Source organism: Vombatus ursinus, unplaced genomic scaffold (assembly GCF_900497805.2).
Source record: "Vombatus ursinus unplaced genomic scaffold, bare-nosed wombat genome assembly UNPS02014820.1, whole genome shotgun sequence".
In the NCBI taxonomy this organism is placed as follows: Eukaryota; Metazoa; Chordata; class Mammalia; order Diprotodontia; family Vombatidae; genus Vombatus; species Vombatus ursinus.
In genome coordinates this window covers 13,240,208-13,247,080 of record NW_020954598.1, presented here as the reverse complement: position 1 = coordinate 13,247,080, position 6,873 = coordinate 13,240,208, and positions in this window count along the sequence as shown.

Below are 6,873 nucleotides of genomic sequence, written 5' to 3'. Positions count from 1 at the left end.
GTAACGGCTGACTCTAGATACATGCCACTGGACTTATTGAATGTAATTAATATTGAGTTACTTACAAATGGAACCTATGAAACATAAAAGGTCCAAGATTGGACCAAAAAGGCTCATCATGGATCAGATAGAATAAATTCAACCTAGAATAAATTCAACCTACTGTATGTTGATAAATAAGCATCATAATGGATTCACTTGGCTTTGAGTCAAGAAGTGAGTTCAAATCCTGACTTAAACACTTACTAACTGAACAAGCCTCTTAATCCTCTGTCAACGTCATATCTTATCTTCATCTGTAAAATAAGGTAGTAGAACAGAAGGTCTGTTTTAGTTCTAAATCTATGATCCTGTGATCAAATGGGAAAGCTAGGTACCTCACTGGATAGAGTGACAAGCTGAGAGTCAAGAAGATCTGAGTTCAAATACAGCCTCAGACACTTGCTAGCTATGTAACCCTGGACAAACCACTTAACCCTGATTGCCTCAGTTCCTCATTTATAAAAAGAGATGGGAAAGGAAATGGCAATCCACTCTAGAATCTTTGCTAGAAAAAACCTGAAAAAGGGTCACAAACAACAATAACAACACCAAACAATGCTTCGCAAATCTTAATTTGTGATATATAATTTGATATATAAGTGCTACTATCTTATTATACTAATACTACTAGTTGTAGTAGTATTATCAAACACATGGCTGAACCATGCAAATATGTTTAGAGAAATGGAAGAGATTGTGATAGTAATATAAGGCCAGGTCACTGCTATTAGAAAGTATATAAAGTTTATCTTTAAGGAATACTAATAATTGGAGAATTTTAAAGTCAATGATACAAATTGTGCATAATATGTTTATATTTAGATCTACCAAATGGACAGAATTATATATAAGAAGCTTCTTATCCATCTTATCCATCATAAATTAAAGAAAAAATGTTTAGATACTCATACTACAAATGCAACCCCTTTCCTCCCCAAATATCCTTCAGAATTAAAAAAAAAACTGTACTTGAATTAGAGTAGCTTCACATACAGATCTATTGGCCATAACCATGCAGGTATAATTATGACACACAAAAATTTTTTAAAAAGTTTTCTTTAATAGATGCCACCATACTGAATTTACATGACCTCCAAACTACACAGAATGAAAAAAAAGTTCTCAAAACATAGAGAATTAAAAGAAGAAATGAAAATCACGTGGGAACAAAAAAAATATCATTCTTGTCATCCTGTCTGATATTGGATTTGTCCTTAAGGTGTTCTCAGTGAATCCACCAAAAATGAGGTTCCATCCCAATATTATTATTCAATTAAAACTAATTCTTTAACTAACTACATGATAATTTGTCAAAAATGTTAAACATAAATGAATTATAGTAGGGAAGTTATTTGTACTAGGACCATTTCTATCTGTTCTTCATGTAATTAAAAAATGGAAAGAATGGAAGAATAGAAGGAGAGGAGAGAGAGAAGAACTGAGATTTATATAACACTTTACACAGGATTTCATTAAACATATTTTGCTCTTCAAAAAACCCACTGTTGGGAAAATACTAAATGTTGGAGAAGATGTGAGAAAATTGGAACACTAATGCATTGTTGGTGGAGCTGTGAAATGATCCAACCATTTTGGAGAGCAATTTGGAACTATGCCCAAAGGGCGATAAAAATGTGCATACCCTTTGACCCAGCAATAGCTCTTCTAGGGCTGTATCCCAAAGAGATCATACAAATCAGAAAAAGACCCACATGTACAAAAATATTTATAGCAGCTCTTTTTGTGGTGGCAAAGAATTGGAAATTTGGAGAATGGCTGAGCAAGTTGTGGTATATGAATCTAATGGAATACTAGGGTGCTATAAGAAATGATGAGCAGGCAGATTTCAGAAAAACCTGGAGATACTTGTATGGACTGATGCTGAGTGAAGTGAGCAGAACCAGGAGAATGTTGTACACAGTAACAGCCACATTGTGTGATGACCAACTTTGGTAGACTTAGCCCTTATTAGCAGTGCAAGGATCTAAGACATCTCCAAAAGTCTCATGATGGAAAATGCTATCTACATGCAAAGCAAGAATGTGGAATTTGAATGCAGATCAAATCATACTATTTGGTCTTTTTTTTTCTTCTCTTTTGTTTCATTTCCTCTTTCATTTGGTTCTTCATATTGGTTCTAATTCTTACTTACAACATTACTAGTTTAAAAATGTTTTAATATGAATGTATATATATTAATAAAAAAACACTGATATTTCAAGGGTGGAGTTAAGATGGCAGAGTACAGAATGCACTAAGCCATGCTCTCCCAATATTTTACTCCAAACAAATTGAAAATAAGGCATCAAAACAAATTATGGAAAGGCAGAGCCAATAAAAAATTCTAAACGAGACATCATCCAGCCTAAGTCATTTTAGGACATTAGAATGAGGGATCTATGAGGAAGGGTTAGAGGCTGTCCTGGAGCCCAGGATGAAACAACAGTGGTGGAACTAGGTGGTAGAGACAGAAGTTAGCAGCAGTTTTGTGAACTTCCCAGTTAGAGATGGTAATGGAACCTGGGAACTGTCAGAAAGATATTACAAGTCATCCCTATGATAGCACTGGATATAGTACCAAATGCTATTTGGCAAATTTAGAATTTATTCCTAATCTGGGTCACAATTCAAGGGCAGAGATGAATACTTTCAGTCCAGAAGGAGGGGAGCCCTGAGGTACATTCTTTATTTTGGTCACAAAGGATCAGGGACACTTAGGAAAAGTATCATTTCCAGTACATAGAGACCAGGGTTCCTGAGGATCAGGATTATTTCCAGTAAAATATTACCAGCAAACCAAGCAAGAAAAGGACAGAAGCAGAAATTCCATTTAAAATAACTAAAGACAATACAAAATACTGGGAAGTTTATCTGACAAGACAACCTACCCCCCAAAAACCCCCACATATATCACCAGGAGAACAGGTTTCTTTTAGTTTAGAGAAAAAATATATATTACCTGGACTGCAGTTTTTGGTTGGGCTTAGAATATGGATTAAATACACTATCAGGCTCTCAAGAAAATGAAATTTGCCAAAATAACTTGCAATCATTCTTATGATAATGGAAATGAAGGGGGATCTAAAGAGACTGATGTGGCTCCTAGGCATCTCTAATAGGCTGAGATTTTTAAGAGATAAATAAAGTGGAAAAAAAAAGGTTTCACAACTAATCATGAATATGAAAGACTGACACAGATATTTAAGAGTAATATCAGGAAAGATAAAAGCCCAGAAAAGAACAACCAAAAGAGCTTTTTACTATGCTCAAAAGAAGTTGAACAATGAAGGAAGTAAACTACTTTGTGTGGACACAAGTATATTTGGTAAAGAAAGAAGGACAATTTCATTTCTATTTTTCTTCAGACTTTTCCAATAATAAGAGTGATCTTTAAAATGACAAGATTAGATCATGGAATTATAGGCTTAGATAGGTAAGGGATCCTAGGGATCATCTGGTCTAACCATCACTTTTATAGATCATGAAACTGAAGCCCATTAAGTGACTTGCTAAAAATCACAAAGATAATGACTGACAGAGGCAGGAATATTCTACCTACAAATTCATTACTCTTGCCCTTGGATCAAGCCTAGATTTGGAAAGATGATAATAACACAGTACCCAAACTCTCCTAGAACTTAAAATGTCCATATAAGTATCAATTATATTACAGAGCACAATTATTGGTATGATTATATCACCACTATCAGGGTTACATATAAATCAGTTAAAATAAAAGTAAGTGTAAACTTAATCCCTACACTTACTCATTTTTTATTTCTTTTCAAATTCTCTTACACTTACTCATCCAGTGGCAGATTGTAAACTGCTTGCTACTAAGGGCTGTTTTTGATTTTTGTATTTCGTATCTTGAGGGGATAACAGAGCTCTGCAGATAATACAAATGCAAATATCTGCCTAATTAAACCAAATATTTTTCTATGATCAAAAACTTGCATTGATTCTCTATCATCTACTTAAATATATTCTCTATAACATGGAATTTAAAGCAATATGTTGACCTTAAATCCATCTCTTTTTATAAAGCTGAGGAATGGATTTAGGGAGGACAATTGACTTTAACTTAGATGAACATTCTAATAGTCATAAGTGTCCAACAATAGAAGGAATTTCAGTTTTGGATATCACATAATATGGGGGACTTGGAAAAGTGGAAAAATGTTGGGGGAGGTGGGTAAGCAGATGGTGGAGTAAAAGCAATGACTTGCTTGAGGTCTCCACCAAATCCCTCCAAATACCTGTAAAAAATGGCTCTAAACAAATTCTAGAACAACAAAACCCACAAAAAGACAGAATGAAACAAATTTCCAGCCTAAGACAATGTGGATGGTTGATTGGAAAGGAATTTTGCACCAGGCTGAGAGAGGAGCATAGTTCAGAGTGGGCCATACCAGCAAAGACCAGGTCTCAGCCATCCTGAAGCAGGCCTCAGGGTACTGAATCACAGGCAACTGTAGCAGTTTCTAGACTTCTCAACTCACAAACATCAAAGACATCTTAGAAGGTCAGTAGGAAAGGTTTGTAACTGCGGTGAGAGAGGAGTTTGGTCTGCCCCTAGTCCCAGCAGTTGCTTTCAGAGCTCTCAGCCCCCATATGGAGGGGAGATTGAGCAACTGATCAGAAGGTGATTACAGGGATCTCTTTGCTGGTGCTGAGGCAGGATTGTCTTGCTTTGCCTCTGCTTGGATATGGGTCACAGTTCTGGGTGTCGGTCCTAGGGCAGGGAGGAGTGCTGGTGTGGTGGAGCTTGTAGTGGTGGTAGAGAAAGAATTGTCTTCACAGTTCTAAGGCAGAAAATAATACTTGTGGTCACTCATAGACCAGAGCAAAGGCCAGAAAAGAAATAAACACCTTGCTTTTGATCATCCCACCTTGGAAGAACTGAAAATTTACAGGTCCCAAGAAGTATCTCTGAAAACAGCTGCCCAAAACTCCCAAAGCTTGGGACAGTACATTCTCCACACTGGAAGCAAACCCATACCTTAACACAGCATTTAAAAGTCAAATAATTATCTGAGACGATGAGCAAACAGAACAAAAAATTCAGACCACAGAATCTTACTTTGATGAAAAAGAAGATCAAAACATACCACCAGAAGAAGACAACAAACTCAAAGCTCCTACATCCAAAGCCTCTAAGAAAAATATGAATCAGTCCCAGGCCATGGAAGAGCTCAAAAAGGAGTTTGAGAAACAAGTAAGAGAAGTAGAGGAAAAACTGGGAAGACAAATGAGAACGATGCAAGAAAATCACGAAAACTAGTCAACAGCTTGCTAAAGGAGACCCCAAAAAATACTGAAGAAAATAACACTTTAAGAATAGCTTAACTTAAATTGCAAAAGAAACCCAAAAAGCCAATGAGGAGAAGAATGCCTCAAAAAGCAGAATTGTTCAAATGGAAAAGGAAGTCCAAAAGCTTACTGAAGAAAATACTTCCTTAAAAATTAGAATGGAGCAATTGGAAGTTAGTGACTTTATGAGAAATAAAGACATGGTAAAACAAAACCAAAAGAATGAAAAAGAAACAGAAGACAATGTGAAATATCTCACTGGAAAAAAAAAAACTGACCTGGAAAATAGATCCAGGAGAGAGAATTTAAAAATTATCGGACTATCTAAAAGCCATGATCAAAAAAAAGAGCCTAGAAACCATCTTTAAAGAAATTAGCAAGGAAAACTGACCTGATATTCTAGAACCAGAGGGTAAAATAGAAATGGAAAGAATCCACCATTCACCTCCTAAAAGTGATCCTCAAAGAGAAACCCCTAGGAATATTATAGCCAAATTCCAGAGTTCCCAGGTAAAGGAGAAAATATTGTAAGCAGCCAGAAAGAAACAATTCAAGTATTGTGGAAATGCAATCAGGATAACAAAAGATTTAGCAGCTTCTACATTAAGGAACCAGAGGGCTTAGAATACAATATTCCAGAGGGCAAAGAGATAGGATTACAACCAAGAATCATCTACCCAGCAAAACTGAGTATAATCCTTCAGGGGAAAAAATGATTGTTCAGTGAAATAGAGGACTTTTTTTGTTTTTTAATTAATTTATTTTGATTTATCAACAATCACTTCCATTTGCTTTTGAGTTTAAAATTTTTCTCCCCCTTCCTCCCCACCACCTTCCCCAAGATGGCACACAATCTGTTATAGGCTATGCATATACATTCCTATTAAACATATTTTCACATTAGTGATGTTGCAAGTAAGAATTAGAACCAATAGGAGGAACCACCAGAAAGAAGAAACAAAACTCAACAGAAGAAGAAAAAAAATAGCAAATAGTATGCTTTGATTTGCATTCAAATTCCATAGTTCTTTCTTTGAATGTGGATAGCTTTTTTCATCATGAGGCCTTTGGAGACGTCTTAGATCCTTGTATTGCTGGGAAGGGGGAATAGAGGACTTTCAAGCATTCTTGATGAAAAGACCAGAGCTGAATAGAAAATTTGACTTTCAAAGACAAGACCCAAAAGAAGCATAAAAAAATCTTAAAGGACTTATTAAAGTTGAACTGATTACATTTCTACATGGAAAAATGATATTTGTAACTTTTGAGACCTTTGTTAGTTTTAGGGTATTTGGATGGAAAAAATGTGTGTGTATGTATGTATATACACACACACACATGTATGTATGTATACACACATGTATGTATACATACATATATTTGTATACATATATGTACACACATACGCATATATGTACATATATGTACATACATATATACATACACTTAGATAGATAGATAGATAGATAGATAGATAGATAGATAGATAGATAGATAGATAGATAGATAGATAGATAG